This window comes from Xyrauchen texanus, chromosome 23 (genome assembly GCF_025860055.1).
Source record: "Xyrauchen texanus isolate HMW12.3.18 chromosome 23, RBS_HiC_50CHRs, whole genome shotgun sequence".
NCBI lineage: Eukaryota > Metazoa > Chordata > Actinopteri > Cypriniformes > Catostomidae > Xyrauchen > Xyrauchen texanus.
This window is the reverse complement of record NC_068298.1, coordinates 30,707,023-30,728,291: the sequence shown is the minus strand read 5'-3', so window position 1 is coordinate 30,728,291 and position 21,269 is coordinate 30,707,023. Positions and strand designations below refer to the sequence as shown.

Genomic DNA, 21,269 nt, shown 5'->3' with positions numbered 1-21,269 from the left:
GGGAGGCGCAGCTGGCAGCACAACAACTTCCGCCGCCAGCCTCCTGGACTATAGCCACCTGAAAAGGCCATCCAGCAACGGGTCGGTCGCACTCGAGCAGAATCGACAGTTGTTCCGCCGTTAAGCTTCGGGAAGGACGGCCGCCCGCTTGCGCTTTGCGCAACAGCTCCGCGGACGCCTGCCGAAAATGGCTGCTGGTGGGGAACCCGCGACGTCGTGGAAGTGGTCGACATGGTCGCACTGGAGCAGTTCGCCTCCCAGCTTCCCCGAGGCATGTCGGAGTGGGTCCTGTGCCACCGCCCGGCGCCGTTGGATGGAGCCGCCCAGCTGGCAGAGGACTACATGGCGGCGCTCCCAGGAGACGGCGAGGCAGTATCACCTCCCTCTCTCTCCCTCTCTCCACCCCCTGTGCATACTATCCCTCCCCTTCTCCCCGCTCCCCTCACTCCCGCCCAGTTCCGGCTCCTCAGTAGGTGGGGAGGCCCACCTAGACCCCGACCCCGGTCCAGAGGACCCTTTCCCTTTCTGCCCCTTCAAACCCCCCTGTCTCTCTCCGTTATTCTACCCAGGTTGGCGAGCCCGCCCCACGAGTGCGGAAGGAAGACCTGGGCCGGTCTGTTGGAGCTGCGGGAAGCCGGACATAGCCAGGAGCGGTGTCCAGTGATGGAGGTGGGGACACTGGTTCAAATCCCCGACGCTCCACAGGCCGCCTCGATCGGGCAGGAATGTATCGCATACCGGTAAGGGTGAAGGGGGATACACATCAAGCTTTGGTGGATACAGGTTGCTCTCAAACCTCGATCCACCAACGCTTGGTGCAAGGCGGGGCATTGGATAGAGATAAATTGGTGAGGGTGAGGTGTGTGCATGGTGACATTCACAAATATCCAGTGGTTACCATTGAGGTACGATTCAGGGGAAAAAGGCATAGAGTCGAGGCTGCGGTTAATTCCCGCCTCACCCATCCACTAATCTTGGGAACCAATTGGCCCGGCTTTGAAAATTTACTGAGGGTAATGTGTGTGGATGGGTCCTGCCGAGTGGTGGCGCGAGGTGTGGCATGTGACACTATGGCTGGGGAGGCGATGCCGGGTCCGGCTAACGCCGGCTCCGCGCCAAGATGACGCAGACAGGGGTGTTCCGCCCTCAGGGGCTTCCCTGAGGGGGATTTTCCTCTGGAGCAGTCGCGTGACGAGTCCCTTAGGCACGCCTTCGACCAAGTGAAAGTAATTGATGGTCAACAGCTCCAGCCTGGTGTTGCGCTCACATACCCGTATTTTGCTATTATCAAGGAGCGGTTGTATCGAGTGACGCAGGACACTCAAACCAAAGAAGCTACAACACAGCTATTAGTACCGAAGAGCCGCTGGAAACACTCTTCCAGGCGGCTCACTATAATCCAATGGCCGCCACTTAGGTCACGTAAAAGTCTTTGAACCGTATAATGGCCCGCTTTTTTGGCCGGGCATTCACGCGGACGTTCGCAGGTGGTGTGCGGCGTGCTGGGAATGTCAGTTGGTGAACCCACCGGCCACCCCAAAAGCGCCATTGCGCCCGTTGCCGTTAATCGAGATCCCCTTCGATAGAATTGGAATGGATCTCGTGGGGCCATTAGAAAAGACTGCACGCGGGCATCGCTTTGTGTTGGTTCTGGTGGACTATGCAACGCGATATCCGGAAGCAGTGCCTCTACGCAACATCTCAGCACGCAGTGTTGCGGAAGCACTCTTCAGAATTATCTCCCGAGTGGGGATTCCAAAGGAAATCCTCACAGATCAAGGCACGACATTCATGTCACGTACACTTCGCGAACTATATGAATTGTTAGGCATTAAGTCGATTCGTACCAGCGTCTACCACCCGCAGACCGATGGACTGGTGGAACGATTTAATAAGACCTTGAAAAACATGATTCGTAAGTTCGTACACGAAGATGCTAAAAACTGGGATAAATGGCTCGAACCCCTGCTGTTTGCAGTACGAGAGGTCCCCCAAGCCTCCACTGGCTTTTCTCCGTTTGAACTACTGTATGGGCGCCGGCCACGGGGCGTGCTTGATGTCATACGGGAAGCTTGGGAGGAGGGACCTTCGGATAGCAAAAACCAAATTCAATACGTTCTTGACCTTCGAGCAAAACTCCACACTTTGGGATGGGTAACACAGGAGAATTTGCTCCAAGCGCAAGAACGCCAACGCCGACTGTACGACAGGGCACTCGGCTAAGGGAATTTTCACAGGGAGATAAAGTACTTGTGTTACTGCCCACCTCGAGCTCCAAATTACTCGCCAAGTGGCAAGGACCCTTTGAGGTCACACGACGAGTTGGAGATCTCGATTATGAGGTTAAGCTGAACGGATAGGAGAGGGGCACGTCAAACGTACCACCTCAACCTCCTCAAATCATGGAGGGAGGCGGTACCGGTAGCCTTGGCGACGGCAGTTCCGGAGAAGGCGGAGCTCGGACCGGAGATATCGCTCAAGGCAAATTCATTTACCCCGGTCCCTTGCGGAGACCACCTCTCGCTGTCGCAGCTGACGGATGTTGCGAGGCTGCAAGCGGAGTTCGCAGACGTGTTTTCTCTCCTGCCCGGTCGCACGAACCTCATAGAACACCATATCGAGACCACCCCGGGCGTGGTGGTTCGTAGCCGGCCCTATCGCCTCCCGGAACACAAGAAAAGGGTCGTTAGGGAGGAATTAGAGGCAATGCTCGAAATGGGGGTGATACAAGAGTCGCACAGTGATTGGGCCAGTCCGGTAGTCCTGGTACCGAAGAGCGATGGCTCGGTCCGCTTCTGTGTTGACTATCGGAAAGTGAACGCGGTGTCCAAATTTGACACATATCCAATGCCGCGTATTGACGAGTTACTCGATCGGTTGGGCGCGGCTCAATTTTACTCGACGCTGGACTTAACGAAGGGGTATTGGCAGATCCCTTTAACTCCAATGTCCCGAGAAAAAAACCCTTTTTCAACACCGTTCGGATTACACCAATTTGTAACACTTCCGTTCGGCTTGTTTGGAGCCCCGGCCACGTTTCAGCGCCTTATGGATAAGATCCTCAGACCACACACGGCATATGCCGCCGCATATCTAGATGACATTATAATTTACAGTAATGACTGGCGGCGCATATGCAACATCTGAGGGCGGTCCTGAGAGCGCTGAGGCGGGCGGGACTCACGGCAAACCCGAAGAAGTGTGCAATTGGACGGGTGGAAGTTCGGTATCTGGGGTTCCACTTGGGTCACGGGCAGGTGCGTCCACAGGTTGACAAAACCGCAGCGATCGCAGCCTGCCCAGCACCCAAGACCAAAAAGGGGGTAAGGCAGTTTTTGGGGCTGGCGGGCTACTACCGAAGGTTTGTGCCTAGTTATTCTGATGTCACCAGCCCGCTGACTGACCTTACTAAAAAGGGGCTCCGATCCGGTCCAGTGGACAGAGTCGTGCCAACAGGCCTTCCTTAAGGTAAAATCTGCACTGTGTGGGGGGCCGCTTTTACATGCACCTGATTTCTCTCTCCCCTTTATTTTACAGACTGATGCATCTGACGGGGGGCTGGGCGCAGTGCTCTCGCAGGTGGTCGGAGGGGAGGAGCAGCCGGTGCTGTTTATTAGTCGCAAGCTCTCCTTCAGGGAGACGAAATATAGCACCATCGAGAAGGAGTGCCTTGCGATTAAATGGGCGGTTCTGACGCTCCGCTACTACCTGCTGGGGCGGGCCTTCGCCCTCTGTTCCGATCACGCCCCTCTGCAGTGGCTCCACCGCATGAAGGATACCAACGCGCGGATCACCCGTTGGTATCTGGCTCTCCAGCCCTTTAAGTTCAAGGTGGTCCACAGGCCGGGGGCGCAGATGGTTGTGGCCGACTTTCTCTCCAGAAATGGGGGAGTAGGCAGGCCGGATGTTGCCCCGGCCTGAGTCAGCGGTGGGGGCATGTGGCATGGGGGCGTGGTCGTAGTGTCGGTCTGCGTGGCAGAGAGAGAGCGGTAAGGCTTGTCACCTGGAGTTTAATTACCTCTAACACCTGTGTCTTGTTATAGTGATACGGAGAGAGACATTTAAGGAACGCCAAATGTCGAGAGGGGGAGAGAGTGAACGCGTGAAACACGACAGCCAGAGAGTGGAGACCTGTGCCCTGTTGTGTACAAGCGTAACGACGGTTACCGTCATATCTGTAAAAATACTGGGAATAAAAACACTAACCTTGAACCTGCCTCATTGTCTCCTGACTCTTCCAAACCCCCAACCAAACCAGTCTACATGCACCTATTCCAGTACATAGCAGTTAGTACCCGCAGTGGTCTGGTAGGGAATTCCCCTGGCTTGGGATGAAAGACATCCAGTGAGCGCTAGTTTAGTGGACTCTTCTGGAAGAAAGAGTGCACGTGATTGCCTCAGTGGAGGGGAAGGGCGCTATGTGCAAGCGGAGCACCCGCTCAGTCATTACGTATTCCCGAGTTCTACATGCTCGGACCTGAGAGAATACAGAATGAAATCGATTCAACCCTGAGGGTTGATGACCCAGTGGGCTAGCCTCTGTTTGGACACGGTGTTCCCTTTCTGCTGTCCACCAAAGCAGACAAAGAGCTGCTCAGAACATCTAAAGCTCTGTGTGCGGTCCCCATAGGTAAGAAAAGAACGCACCGGACACAGCAATGAAAAGGCTGGGTCTGCCTCCTCCCAGGGCAGTGCTTGCAGGTTCCACCCTGAAGGAGGTTGTAGGAACCTTGGGGACGTAGCCTGGTCGCGGTCTTAGGATGACAAGGGCATCTGCCGGACCAAACTCCAGGCAGGTGTCACTGACAGAGAACGCTTGCAGGTCCCCAACCCTCTTGATGGAAGTGAGCACAATCAGGAAAGCCGTCTTCAAGGAGAGGGCTCTAAACTCGATTGATTTTAGTGGCTCGAAGGGGGTCTCTGGAGGCCTGAGAGGACCACGGAGAGATCCCAAGAGGGGAACAGGCATGGCCTGGGAGGGTTCAGCATACAGGAAGAACACCAATTTGTGAAAAAACGCCACTTCAGGTCATAAAGCTGCCTGGTAGAGGGAGCTCTGGCTTGGTTGATCATGTCTACGACAGCCGGTGGTAGGCCACTTAGATCTTCTGCATCCCATCCAGGGGCCAGATGTGGAGGTTCCAGAGGTCTGGGCACGAATGCCAGAGGGTGTCCCATCCCTGAGAAAGGAGGTCCTTCCTCAGGGGAATTCGCCAGGGAGGGGCTGTCATGAGGAGCGTGAGATCCGAGAACCAAGTCCGCTTGGGCCAATAAAGTGACTTGTTCCTCATCCTCCCTGACCTTGCACAGCACCCGTGCAAATAGTTTCACTGGGAGAAATACGTACTTGCGCAGTCCCCGGGGCCAACTGTGCACCAGCGCGTCTGTCCCGAGGGGAGCCTCTGCTAGGGAGTACCAGATTGGGCAGTGGGATGTCTCTTGGGAAGTGAACAGGTCTACATGTGCTTTGCCAAACTGCTCCCAAATCAGCTGGACCCCCTGGGGGTGGAGCCTCCACTCTACGCTGAGCATGACCTGTCGTGACAGTGCGTCCGATGCAGTGTTGAGGTTGCCCGGGATATGAGTGGTGCGCTGACCTGACCAGCTGACTATGGCCAGAGTTGCTGCTGACTCCATAGGAGGAGATGGCGGGTGAGTTGCAACATGTGACGAGACTGCACGCTGCCTTGGCACTATATCTTCACTATCGTGGTGGTGCTGTCTGAACGGATTAAGAAGTGCTTGCCCTGAAGTAGTGGGAGAAACCTCAGCAGGGCAAGAATTACAGCTAGCAACTCTAGGCAGTTGATGTGCCAACCCAGCCGGGGCCCCGTCCAGTAGCCTGCGGCTGCGTACCCATTGCACACGGCGCCCCAACCCCGTTAGGATGCATTTGTGGTGACCAGGACACATCGGGACACCTGCTGTAGGGGGACACCTGTCCGTAGAAAACAGAGGTCTGTCCAGGGGTTGAAAGTCTGGCAGCAGGAGTGGGTGATGAACACACGGTATGTGCTGCGGCGCCATGCCCATCTCGGGACTCAAGTTGAAGCCAGTGCTGAAGTGGTCTCATATGCATCAACCCCAGCGGCGCAACCGCCCCGGAGGATGCAATATGCCCCAGGAGCTTCCGGAATTGTTTTAGAGGAACCGCTGTGCCTAGCTTGAACAAGGCAAGGCATTTCAGCACAGACTGCACGCGCTCGTTGGTGAGGCGTGCTGTCATTGAGACCGAGTCTTCACTCCATGCCGTAACTTCCCTTAGCGGGGCAAGGGCTGCTGACCTTCATAAAGACGTGAGAGGACAGGGACATGCCGAAGGGGAGGACCTTGTACTGATATGTCTGGCCGTCGAATGTGAACCATAGGAAGGGTTGATGTCGAGGCAAGATAGAGACATGGAAGTATGTGTCCTTCAGGTCTACCACTGCGAACCAATCCTGATGCTGGATGCATGTTAGAATGTGTTTCTGTGTGAGCATCTTGAAAGGGAGTTTGTGCAAGGCCCTTTCAAAAACTCGAAAGTCCAGCATCGCTCGCAAGCCACCGCATTTTTTGGGTATGATCAAGTAAGGGCTGTAGAAACCCTTCTTCATCTCGGCTGGAGGGACAAGCTCTATCATGTCTGAATAAAAGGGTGATTAGAATTAGTGCTTTCTCGAAAGTTGGATAAGACGTTGTACACAGTCCTTGCGCATGGCGCTGCGCTTTGCATGCTCATGGAAACAGAGCCCAATGGCTTTTAAAGGGATTAATGGAAAGTAGGAGGCGAGAACCGGCTTGACGATATAAATAACAGTTTAATGAAGAACTATACAAAAAGACAAACACACAAAGGTGTCGGACAGCTGTCCGTAAATCTCTCTCTCTCTTTCTCTCTCTCTCTCTCTCTCTCGCACTGCAGCTTGATGGTCTGCACTTACATAGCGCATTTTTTAACCTTAGAGGTTACCAAAGCGCTTTACACTGTGTCCCAATCACCCATTCACACTCACACACTAATGGCAGAGCTGCCATGCAAGGTGCTATTCTGCCATTGGGAGCAACTTGGGGTTCAGTGTCTTACCCAAGGACACTTCGACGTGTGGAGTCATGTGGGCCGGGAATCGAACCACCAACCCTGTGATTGGCAAATGACCCACGTCAGGCTTTATCCCTCTCGGAAGCTTGATTAGCCTGATTAGGGGCCGGGTGTGTGGAATCATGTCCCGGCCCTGCTCTCCGCCCTGTCACAGGCTTTTATTCCCTTTCACAAAAATTACAAATAAAATGGCAGATTATCAGTTCATAAAGACTCAATTTTTGCCCTATTCCTCACACAATCATTTTGCTCTTGATAGAGCATTGCACTGGTGATGCAAATGATCAGGCTACAAATCCTGAAACACACATACTGTTAGTCGAGAGGTGAGTCCAAAGTTTCTTAAGCAATTACATTTTGCATCTCAAATGTGATTTTTAAGACACTATCAGTTTGGTTTAGATTTAAGATTGGTAGGTAGCTTTTGTTGATATATATATATAACTCATATGGGAGGTGAATGCTTCTGTTGTTGCTCCTAACAGATGTTGTCTGAGCCACATTGAGAGAACAACCTGACACCTCTTTTCACATACTGAGAGTGTTTTTAATATCCCCACTTAGTGCAAAAACTCATATACACTGGCGACCAAAAGTTTGGAATAATGTAAAGATTTTACTGTTTCGGAAGGAAATTGGAACTTTAATTCAGCAAAGTGGCATTCAGCTGATCACAAAGTATAGTCAGGACATTACTGATGTAAAAAAAAAACAGCACCACCACTATTTGAAAAAAGTAATTTGATCAAATCTAGACAGGCTCCATTTCCAGCAGCCATCATTCCAACACCTTAAATGTTGCTAATAAAAATTAATTGCTAATTTGGAACTAGAAAATCACTTGCCATTATATCAAACACTGCTGAAAGCTATTTGGTTCGTTAAATGAAGCTTAATATTGTCTTTGTGTTTGTTTATGAGTTGCCACAGTATACAATTTTATGAAAATGACATACCTGAACTTAAATGGTTGTATTTACTGGACCCTTCAGAGTATGGACACAGTTGTAGTATCTTAAAGAAGACACTTTGAGCTTTATTTCCCAAGAATTAAAATATGTTATGATTTTTTAAAGTTAGAGAAGCTGAAGTTTATAGTAATGGAAATTTTTGTTTTTATAATCTAAAAAAACAAAAGTAAAAGTACCAAGACAAACCAGAAATACAATGTTCTCAAAGCCACACGTCTAAAGAAGTTATGTTTCAAATTTGAAGATACTCTAACAAAAAATTAGGTTCCTGCAAGCTTTTTTCTCTGAAATATTGCTGCCGCTGTACAGGGTATAATTAAGGCTCCGCCTCTAGACGAAACAAAATCTGACTGCACTGCTTGGCTATTATGAATAAAAACTACACCCCATTTAAAAAAAATTTATATACAGATAATATACAGTTTTACAACATGAATGCTGCTCAGATTGCACAGTTTGTTGAAGAACGATGACGAAGGGTAATTCTTTCAGGTGAGATCTCATGTAAAAATGGAGAATATATAAATATTTCTCAAAAAGAGCTTTTGGATGTTTTTCAATGCATGTTTGTTATGGACAATTGACCTAAGTGTGGCGAACTGGATTCATCTGGCGATAGCATTTTCATAAAAAGTTAAGAAGTCCCATTTTGATATTGCACGTTTTAATTTGTACTCTTGGCACAAATAACCAAATTGCTGTTTCTGGAGCATTGCTATCGTAAAACAGAGATCGGATATCAATGTTGAACGCTTAGACCTTTGAAAAGATGTATAATTTGTTAACATTAATTACATTTATAGACAGTAAATTATATATTATATGTAAGCAGAGTGACGTCACTATCACGTGCGTGCAATTGCATATCAACAGGTTAAGGTATTAGGACAAAAATGGCAAAAAAGAAGCACCTTTCTCTTGAAATTCATCAATCAATCAAATTTTGGCATGACGGCTATACAATGCTACAGTGCTTGAAATTGCCAAAAAAATTTAAATAAATATGATTTCATGCAAAGGTTCACACTAGTCTTCCAAGACAAAGGCCAATTTTAGCATAATTCTAAGTTTGCTAACGCTTATTTAGCGTTCAGCTGGAAACACAGAAACTGCCCTCATGAACAACTAATAAAACAATTTCAGACAAAGTAGCATCTGGCTTCCTAGGTGTCCTCCATTGTTCTCCACTGTGGAGCTTAAAGTGTCCTGTCTCTGTTTTTCAACTGATGCAGTTCTGGTGCATCTGGCCAAGACAGAATCTTGTCAACTCAGTAAAGTAAACTGCAGTGATGGCAGGCTATAAAAATAGATAGCTAAAGGAATGGCAGAGATGAATAAATGGGACAGGTGATATTTGTCTCTTTAGCTAATTTGGGTCTAATGGTTATGTTCTGGCGACTGGTAGTGCAGAAATGTAAGCTGTCTTTTTGGTTCCCCTCTTGAAATAATATATGACATGATCAGCCTGTGGTTTGTATTTTACAGTATCTGCACTTCCTCATCATTCTCTCTCTCTCTCTCTCTCTCTCTCTCTCTCTCTCTAGTTCTTAACTGAATAGGAACCTTGAGATGAAGGTGACAGATTTGGAACGCTCTACATAGGTAGCAACTTGTGTCACACAAATAGCGCTCTGCACAGGGAACTTGACTAACAATTGATTTCACTAGAGTTTGGCATTAGCTTGTTGCTAAGCTAACAAAGTGATATGCTAAAAAACATTTACAGACACAAAAATAAGATAAAACTGTCCATTTTAATTAGAGCTAATGTTAGCAGCACATTTTTAATTGAAGTGAAGTCTCAAAATTCATCCCCATCTTGGATGGATTTTGTTTACTGATACACGATGTAGCCTTGTGTCCAAAGAATGGATCTTAGAAGGCAGCATAATCTTGCATAATCCTGCTGCCTACCTTTTGGATAGCTTTCTCATTGGAAGGGCTCCCATGATGCTTTAAATTGATGGCTTTGTTCCAAAATCTACAAAGGCAGCAACACCTTTTGGTCTTTGCAGCCTCTCACCATCCGTTATTAAAAATATTTCTTCTCTTTCAAACATGCCATGATATATGCATCTACAGTAGTTAAGGACAGATGAGATATGAAATGAATGCCAATCAAACCATTAATCTCAATCAATCTACAAGATACTAATTAAAACCCGAGAAAAAGGATAAGCCATAAAAAACAACTAGAAATATAGATTGCTCATAGTGATATTCAGTCATCTGTGGAGTTGTTCAATGGCTGAGTAAAAAAATGCTTCATATTAATACTTAGAATTAGCAGGGGAGTTTTCTGCAGGGTGTACAATTAGTGGAGGGTGGTAGTGCCTCACAAATAGCATAACTCAGTGGGACCAAATGATGGCTGCATTTTAATGGGTTTTAACTCCCCTCATTGTACAGATATCAATGATCCCACCTCCTGAGATTGAATTGATCTGGTAACAATGACTTTGCCATTGCATTGCTTTATATTGAATACAACGTACCCTGCTTAATGGGAAAGCAGTATATAACTGTATCTACATCTGGCTGCTCATTAGCTGCAGGATGTTCTTACACTTATAGTTTATGTGGAGTTCCTTGTGGGTTGTACTTAAGTCAGATTTAAAGTTGGATCTGCATAGTTGCTTAATAGCACAGATCTTCTAACAGCAGATCTTCTCGGGTGATTAAAGTTAAACAATGTTGCCATGTAATGGTATTTTGTTTGCTCAATGTTAGATATAGCTATTAGTTTAAAATATAGTTAAGGAATAAAATCATCACCATCAATAATTTTATTTTTTGTTCAAAGACCAAAATGTCTGCGAGCTAAACAACATAGAAATAACCTTGGGCAAATAGCCCAAACAAGTTCTTAACACAACTTTTGAAAACATTGATGCAAAATCCATATACAGTGTATTGACCGACAGGGCATGCAAATCACTGACTCTCTTAAACGATGCCAATGCAACTAGCAGTGCCGTCTTGAGTAAAAAAACGTATCAGTCACTGTTGTCAAGTGCATGAAGAGGCTGAATTTGGGAAGCGTTTTTTTAATGTTCACACCACAGAGCAAGCTGCGGAGGAACCATATTCTGGATGTCGGGTGTTTGAGGCATATACAACAGTAACCTCGTCCTGATACTGGCCGGAGGGCAAGGAGGGGAGAAACGGATACGTTTATATAGTCCAATTTCGTTCACTGAATGGGGCCTCACCCTTTGTTACACAGCAAGCATGTATGGCTTGTGTGTAAACCTATTTTTAGGCATGGGGCGTTTGCTTACCTCGATTCATTTAGGAGGCGGCACAAAGGCATTCCTAGACTCCTTAACACGATGCTCATGGTTGGACTGTACATTTCTGAAAGGTCTAAAAAGAGCGACATCCATGCCACCATTGAAAAATTGAGAAAAGATAGTAGTGTGCATCTCTTCTCTCGCCAGAACGCCCACATGATCCACAAAACAGGTGAAAGAAAAAACAAGTTTAAATATCCTGCATCTCCTGATAGAATCCCCCCAAATATAATGGCACAGACGAAGCACTCTGAGCGTTGGATCGCCAACACTCAGTTATTCAATATTCAAAACTCTCTTATTCCAGCCCCCTCATTTTGCAGCCGGGCTCACCGCTCCATGCATGATCCCCTCCGTCACGAGCAGTTCATTTAAAATGGGTAGGGGAGAGCGGGAAACAGAAATCTTCATACATATTGGGCCATAAATTAATGATCTTGAAGGAAAGACACTGCTGACTGGCTAAAGACACCTTTGGGGTACAGCCAACCTCAAATCAACAAAACCTCCCCTCCTAGGACAAACAAGACCTTCTTCGTCTGGATTCGCTTTGGCGCCCCTCTGCCCAGGTTCCGCACAATGTAGAGTTCAGGAAAGCTTGGAACAAAGATTTCCAAGGAGTTCACACGTGATGTGGAGTTGCGAGTCTCCCTTGCATGAGGCCTCGCTTCAAATCCCAATCTAATCATTCCAGCACTGAACACCGGCATCCAAAATCATTGATGGAGATCAACCAGAACTGTCTACTGGCCCAGCTGAAGAGCCAAAAAACCAAAGCAATGCAACAAAGCGCAACGAAACGCAAGTGCACCTCCAGACCTTTGCTAGAAAGTGGAACTGACCATTAAATTAAATCAAGCTGGTGATCTTTCTGGTCTTTAAATGTGATGTCTAACTACTTGATCTGAAAGGAGAAATGTGCAGTGTCAAGGAAAATAATCTAAGGTGTCATTACTCTACATTCAGAGCTTTATGCTAGATATGAAGTGGAGATAAGTCACTCAACTCCTAAAAGGTCTGTCCATGCACCAATATCTGTACATCTGTGCCAGTAAATATTCATATTATCATTAAAATTAATAAATATAAAATAAAAATAATTAAAATAAATTTCAACTTTATTTTATTCTAACAGTTTAAACTAACAGTTTTTAGTTTGAGGCTCATGCTGTAAATATTTTTTTATGAAATGAAAATCAGTCATCAAAAGGTCAAACTTTTACCCCTGATTGTATTAGTGACAAGTGCATTATTCAATTGTACATTATTTGCATTTATTAACATTTTCTTACTACTACTTCTGATACCAGTTTGTGACTGCTCTCATTCCATTCTGCGGATTTATTAGAGCTGATCTGTGTCAGGTAATAAAGGAAAATAAAATGATAAATGAAAAATAATGCCACAACTGATTCAACCTGACATGTCTTGGAGGGAGCAGTTCGCAGATCATTACGCTCAAGATGCAACTGTCTCTTGCTTTAATTTAGCCAGTGCTGAGACGTGTATTGTCGTGCTCAGTGATCGTACAGCAGTGTGTTTAATGAATGCAAATCTGGCAGCACATCAAACTAAGTATTTTCCGCCTTTCCCATAGCAAAGTGTTCTATAAATACAGCTCTTTTCCACACCCCATAGTCTGTGTGGAGAACTACTGTTTTGTGATATCTTATTCTGCTCTCCAGCAAATGATTCCAGGAGAGATTTGGTTTGTATAAATTAATCGTAAAGTAGTCAGAAAAGAGAAAGCAGATGGAGAAGTAATAGCAACCAGGAGAATGCAGTGTGTTGTTGCCATGTTGTCTTTCATGAGGAGTTTGAAGCATTGTTCATCCAGGTTTGTTTCCTCCGTTTGAGTGGCAGAGTCCACAGAGGTTTCTTAAAGGGTTGCAGTGAGCAGAGCGGAAAGCTGCAGAGTATTGTTGATGACATTACCCAGAATCACCAAAGGAATGGCAGCTGTGCTAAAAACATCAGATGGCTTGAGACTCGCGCCTTTCGTGGAAGAGCATGAAACTATGGTGCGGTTTTAAAACGCAAGAGACAATGCCCATGGGTTTAAACAAAGGTTTGGAAGGTTTGCTGTTTTACTGCTCATGTAAGCTGTTGGTGTGAGTGATAAGTTGAAAGCTTTCATACAGACTTTAAAAGTGCCAAGTGTTGTCAATGTAATAGAACATCGAGGTACTGTTACCTCAGATTAGTAACAGGTCAGATAAAAAGTACTTGATTGTTACCGAATTTCCAACATTGCGCACATGCAGTATAGACAGATTTATCAATTAGAATGGGAGCTAGAATTTAGAACTATTAAGCCATTAGACTAATCACTTTCAGAAAACTACCATGGTATTACCATTTTTTAGACATGTAGTTGACCATGGTAAATATTCAAAACCATAGAACCATCCTGACACCATGGTTCTGCCATATTATTGCTGTAAGGTCCTTTATATTTATAAATACTGTGTTAATGACAGAATACAGAAAATAACACTAATATTAAAATAAATAAAGAGACGTAATATGAGACGTGTCAGTTATATAAAGAGGATGATGAGGTCAGAGTAGAAGCATCAGAGGTGACAGGATAAAGTGAGGGATAGAGATGAGAGAAAGTAAAATGAGTGACGAGACAAGAAAAATGTTAGAGCCCTAACAAAGAAGACAATGTGCTGTTACCAAGGTAATACTATGATACAGAATGATTATTATATGCATAATACATGGTACTCCAAGGTTCTTTTAAAAAATGCCATGGTTTTACTATGACTTACAGTATGTTAAAAACATGATGTGATCACAGACCATTTCTGAAAATAAATAAATAAATAAACAAATGTAATACCATGGTTCTTTTTTGAGGAAAAAGAACAAAATTGGCTATTATTTGTGATTAAGGAAATATTATGTTAAAATTAAAAACTCAAAATGCAAATAAATGTATTAGGTATATGTAATTACTGCTCTTAAAAAAAAAAAAAAAAAATCAATGCCCTTTTTTCATCCTTCCACTACTGTCCATGCCAAGGCCTGTGCATTTCACTAGTTTAACCAGCTCTAGCCATCTTGGAAAACATTAGGCTGAGATGAACCTAATTATAAATGTATTTGTGTGGAAAGATGTCTACAAGCTAAGATATTAAAAACATTCTCAACTGTTTTGTCATTTACAAATACATAAAATGTTCTTAAGTACAGACAAACTCATGTGTTTGTCTATTTATTTTGTCTTGAAGTCTTTGTCTGTATATCTGTATGGAGAAACGGCATGTGTGCATTGTGCTGATGCTGTGCTTGTGTCTTGTGCTGCATGTCATGGATCTATCATAATCAGCACTGACACTCTGTTATGAGACCAGCTAGGAGAATGGCAGTCTGATAACAAGAGCTCAGTTATTGCTCTGTCATGGCTTGGCTTCTGGTGTCAGGTACGGGAATAGATACCCCACGAACACCAACATTTCACTTGATCTTTTCTCCTCAAGAATTTTTTGTTTTTGTCTTTTCTCTGCTGTCAGCATTTTGTTTGCTCTCTTTTTGACTCACAATTCTACTGTACTGTTACCTCAGTTCAAGCATTGATTTTTCCAGACGTTTTATTCATTTATTTTTATCCCCTTTATTTCCCCCATCTGTGAAGCTCAGTTTTGGATACTTTCATGTGATTGATAACTTTTCTATTTACATTGCTCTGTTGTATTTACTCGAATTGTCCTGTTCATACAAAAGCTTACAGGAGCATATGAACAAATAAACAAGGACAAGCCCCTGTCATTCTCGTGATAGCCATGAATAATGCCGGTAATTACAGTGACAGTGACTAAAGTCAATATCAAAAATGGTGACTTAATACTGGGAAGACCTATCACTATATAGTGATATAGCGTTATATAAACGTGTTCAATTGAGGAGCAATCTTAATTAAACAACAGCTTTGAAAGCTTATTTATATTTTTGAAATGCAATCGTTCAGACTGCACACTAATCAAACTTACCCTCAAAGATTTGTATTAAGGAGTCACTTGCAATTTTCCCTCTCGTTCATAACTCAACTCTATGTGAAGAAAACCATATTTAACATTCTAAATCAGGTCTGACAGCTGTATTCTGCTGCTGTGGGAATTTATCCCAAGTCTGATGGTAGGGAGATGAAAGCGGAAACACCTTACATTCACCCAAACCCTTCATCAGAATCGAGATTTATTTCTCTCCTTCTACTTTTCTCTTCTCTCTTTGAAAAGCTGACTCATCAATAACAAATCGTTGGGACTGAATGTGTCTTTGAAGTCACTGTGGTCACAGCAATGCACAGTGAGTGCATGCAAATGACAAACTCTCTTGGCTTAACTCCCTGCCGGCGAAAGCCAATTTTCTCTTTATATAAGAGCAACCGGCAGTCAGATGGTCTTCATTATGTGGTACTTGATGAAAAGAGGTCATCATTTAATTAGACACATCTAAAAAGGTCTTGAACTCAAGATCAAACAATAATTCATTCAGGCAGCAAAAGTACTTCAGTTGCATCACACGTGTGCACATGTATGCAAATAAGAGTAACAAAAACTTGTCCAAACGAGCAAGTATGAAGCAGTGGGATGGATGAAGAAGCATCTTAGCTGAAAATAACAATAATAATAATAATAATAATAATAAAAATAATATAAAGCTTTAGCACCAAAGCGGATTCACTAGTGGTCTCACTGCTTGCTTACAATCTAGACGGTGTAACAACCAACACACACTTTAAGCAAACAGAACGACAAAACTAACATTGTCGTTTTATATGAAAATGTAAATTTACGCACCATCTTACTGAACACAATTCACTGAATAGTACAACAGTGTATATATACAACGTAATAGCGTAATTTGGGAATATAGTTTTCATTTTATTTTCTATGTGAAGCTGACATGAATAATATGCAGGTGCCCTCCCCCCACCCACACACACAATTAGTAATTAAAATCAATGATTGCAATTATATGATCAGCAGAAATAACAGACAACTTTGATTTGTCATAATTGTGCAGCTCCATTATGTTTTTTAGCAAGACATGTTCAAACGTTTTCCTTATACTTTTCACAAGGAAAACCTACAAACTGTTCTTCATTTTTAAAGAGAATTTAATTATTATTCTTACAAACTTCATTTATTAATCTTCTATACGCAGATGCAAATGTCTTTGTATAACAAGTAAACTGAGAACTGAAACGTGACTGCACATTTTCAATTTGGAATATTTATGAAATCACCAGATGAATGAGGAGTGGAGCTCACATCTCTCTGTAATTGATAATAAAGGGAAGCATGCTGGAACCGGAACTACATTTTATTATAATCATACATATTTCATCAGAAGCCCATAATGGCCTGCATATCATCACTTTCTTTGCAGGGTACCTTAACTGGTTGTCCAAGCACACCACAAATACAAATCAATTGTGTGGCATAATAGAACATTCGCCAGATTGTTCTCAACTCCCCTTATTTTAAAGACCTCATTTTGTACAATTTGGTTAACTTTTCCCCAGAAGTAATGTTAGTAATTTTGTGTGCCAAATATACACATCTTAATGTATTTTTTATGACCATTTTCTACACTTTCTAATCCCTAAATTTAAACAAACAATTTATTTATTCTTTAATTTATATATTTAATTTACTGCTGTGCCATTATTACAGCAATATTAATTTAAATTATATTCAGAACTCTTTGCTATATTCCCTTATGAGCTGCATATCCAGTTTAGTCTTTAATTGTCCAATCCTTCCATAGCCTCATTGAAACAGCCTATAGCATTACCATCATGTAACATAGTGACAGGTTTATAAAACATAAGTCACTCAAATTGTTAAGATCAGACTGACAATACAAAATAGGCATCATTGATTTGCAAATGTGGGCAGTAAAGTGTGCATAGAGAATTATGAGGCGGACACCTCCATCAAATTTCGTGCAGCCTCTGACTGTCAGGGTAAGGATAATGTTTGCCCTAAACTCCGACATTGTTTGCCACTGCTGTGAAATTAAACCGCTATAAAAAAAAAATCTCCATAGAGTCAGCAGAACTTAGGCAATAGCCTTCCATTAAGCTTAACGACAAGCAAGCTAATCAGGTGTTTGCTCAAAATAGCGTATTGCAGGGTCAGAAATGCCCCCAAAATTCAATTTTGAATTATTCTTGTTTGAGTTGTTTTTTTATATTGATAACATAATCCTTTGTGGTCACTGGAGGCGCCGGCATGTTCACCTGACTTTTTCCCTGATAACAGCAGAAATAAATTTTCCTTTATTTTTGGTTATACAGATAAGAGTAAGACATCAATCGAAACTATAAAAGGTTTACTTTTATTTGTGTACACTCAAAATAACCGCAAAACATCGGTCTCTGTGAATTTCTGTCAGGAGCACGTCACGAAAATGAACCCAAACTCTGCATATACTTGCCTCACAGACATGAGAAATAGGTCTATTGAAAGCTTGAATTGTCTACTTTTAAATTAACCAATTTAAATTGAAAACAAATATTCTCTGATTGCATATGAAACCAACGAGTGGTAAAGTCTTTCCCGTTTGAGCTCATTATCGTTTTGGAAGAAGACGCGCTGTGAATTTACCCCAGAAGAAGAGCGTGATCCGATACGGCCTTTCTAATGCAAAAAGTGGCTCACAAAAGTTAATTTTGTGAGCAAAAACTGGAGTCTAGAAAATATATTATGTGTTTCGTGGCCTTATTTCAGTAACTTAAAAATGACTAACCATGCATAATCTTGATTTTCTCAAAAATGCAAAATGGCATTCTGAACCAAGATAGCCTTTTTTATCAAAAGTCCAAAAAGTGATCTGAAGGTTTTACTGAACTTAAGAACTACTTACATTTGTGAATGCCACAATATACCAGAATAATAATACCCATGCATAATCTTGATTTATGGCATTCTGAACCAAGATAGCCTTTTTTATCAAAAGTCCAAAAAGTGATCTGAGAGTTTTACTGAACCTAAGAACTACTTACATTTGTGAATGCCAAAATATACCAGAATAATAATACATTATTTATAAGCACCTTTAGAGACTCAAGGACACCTTACAGACATAATCAAAAGTGTATAATAAGAGAACATAAAATATAAAAAACCTAAAATTACATATAAACATTTGCATTATCATAGGAATATATATACACCTTCATAAATAAGAGTTATTTGTAGTAAGCTAATTTAAAAAAGTGGGTTGTGAGGAGGGACCTGAAAGTGGAAAGACGATCACAAATATGGATATCTGGCAGTAAAGAGTTCCAGAGTTGTGGAGCAGCACTGCTAAAGGATCTGGACCCCATAGAAGTCAGACCGAATGTATCACAACAAAAAGTTTTTGTGGTAGACCAAATAGAAGGGAATTACAATAATCCAAGTGGGACGTGAACAGAGCATGTACGACAGTGGCAGTGCTGTGAATTGAGATGGAGGGGCGAAGACGATTTATGTTGCACAAGTGGAAATAAGCAGACCGGGTAATATTATTAACATGTGCTTCAAAAGAAAGAGTGCTATCCAGAATGACACTCAGACTCTTAACTTTCAAACAGGGAAGTACAGTGGAATTGTCAATGGTCAGAGCAAAACTTTTTGATTTGGCAAGATTAGCCTTAGTACCTACAAGAAGAACCTCAGTGTGGAGCAGAGGGGGGCTGGCCGGGTTGGAATATCACGCGCCTCATCAGGCCGATTGGGGACCAGGCGCGTGATATTTCGACCCGGCCCCACCCCCCTCCGCTCCACACTCAGTTTTATTATTATTATTGAGTTTGAGAGAGTTACAAGACAACCATGATTGTATTTCAAGTAAACAGTTATGAAGGGAAGACAGTAGGAGAGAAGAATTTGGTATGGTGGACAGATAGAGCTGGGTGTCATCTGCATAATAGTGAAAGTAGATTCCAAATTTCCTAAAAATATAGCTGAGAGGTAGAAGATATATTATAAATAACAAAAGGCCCATGACAGATCCCTGTGGAACACCAGTAGTAACTGGAGAGCACTGTGAATGAAAATTTTTCAATTTAACGAACTGAGTGCGATCAGAGAGAAAAGATTTAAACCAAGCAAGAGAAGTACTGCTTGAGAAGTAACAAGTAATAAGATTGTAAGTTATGAATATAACTATGGATCTGTGAGACTGAAGGATGACCGTCACTACGGTCTAAATAAGATGATAACCTTCATTCCGCCTTCTCTCGAGACCTTATGTAAACAAAGTCATGCCCATGACCCTGGAAGCGGAATGTCACGCACTTATAAAAGCGGGTTAAACTTCCGGCTCATTCTCTTACCTTGAACGCCTTAGTGTTCCGAGTGCCAAGGATAGTGACGGTCAACCTTCGGTCTCACAGATCCATAGTTATATTCATAACTTACAATCTGTTTTTACCTCACTCTGACCATCACTACGGTCTAAATAGGATGACTCATGTCAACAGGGTCACGAGGAACTGCAGAATCCAAACTATTCAAACCTTCTCTGGGTAACAGACATCAAAACTGCAGTGCTGACAGTTATTGCACTTGTTAAGTCAACTCTGTAAAATTTTGTGAATGTACATGGTGTAGATCATGATGCTGCAGCAAAATTTTCCCCCATATGAGCTCCTTTTAGTACGGCCCATGAAGTTGCTACACTTCTTGTTGAGTGGGCCCATATTCCCATAGGAACTGGCAACCATCTTTATGTATAAGCACGGTAAATAACGTCAACCAACCAATGTGACAAACATTGCTTAGAAAATGGCAACCCCAGTATGGACATTCCATAGCAAACAAAAAGCTGAGAATGAGACTTCCTCAAAGTCCGAGTAAAATTTACATAGGGTGAGCAAACTCTGCTGTTATGCCTGTGAAGGGAGTTGAAATTGAGGATTAAGTTATTTTGGTAAAAAGGCAGCATTGGACTAGAGTGTCACCCCAGTGTCATCTGGCCACCAATGTAAACAATCATCACTAGTGGATAGAGCACACAATTGTCCTACCCTTTTAGCAGAGCATATAGCCAAGAGAAAATCTGTCTTAAGAGACAAAGCTTTTAAATCTGCATAAGCCATGGGCTCGTATGGGGGCTTAGTGAAAGAGTCTAGTACGAAAGGCAAATCTCCGAAAGGCAAATCCGAGTTCTCTTCAGAAACTGACATACCAAGGGATATCGGCCTAATGGCTGACCATCAACTCCCCCATGAGATGCTGAAATAGAGGAGGCATACACCCTGATTGTACTGGCTGCTTTGCCCTGGTCCATTTGAGACTGCTGGAATCCATGGACAAGTGGCACAGAGCAGGTTCTTGGATCAACATTCATGCCCAAGCACCATTCTGAAAAAAATTCTCCACTTTATGCAGTAATTAACATGAGTAGATGGAGCTCTGGCGTTATTGAATGTCTCACGTAGAGTTTCATCTAGCTGTTGAGAGACAGACTCTGCAGAGGCCGTAACCACAAGCACAGTGCCATTGGGTTTGGATGCCAAATCTGCCCGTCTATTTGGGACCGAAGATCCACCAGGCCTAAGCTGCTTTCTTGTACCATGAGGGAGTACCATCCCAGGCAATGGGTCGTCTCCCTGGAGGCAAAAAGATCTGAGCTGTCCTATATCAGGCCCAAATTCGGGCTATTACCTTTTTGTGTAACCGCCACTCTCCAGGGAGAGTCCCTGTTCTGGAAATGTCGGCTGCTTGTCACACCCAGGATGTAGATTGCTCTCAATGAGGACAGTCGTGGCCATGTTCATCCCAGATCCATTGCCACCTGGAGACAGCGTAGTGATTTCGTCCCACCTTGGTGATTTATGTGGTAAACTGCAGAGGTACTGTCCGTTCTCACTAGCACGTGCTTGTGGCGTAAAAATGGTAACCGGCCCTTGAGAGCAAG

The 21,269-nt window shown here is 43.5% G+C and overlaps 1 protein-coding gene across 2 annotated transcripts in view; it reads left to right on the top strand.

The window, feature by feature from the left end:
- Nucleotides 1-21,269, top strand: part of LOC127617061 (follistatin-related protein 5-like) — a 244,191-nt gene that overhangs the window by 65,429 nt on the left and 157,493 nt on the right. The gene's annotated exons all lie outside the window — the stretch shown is intronic.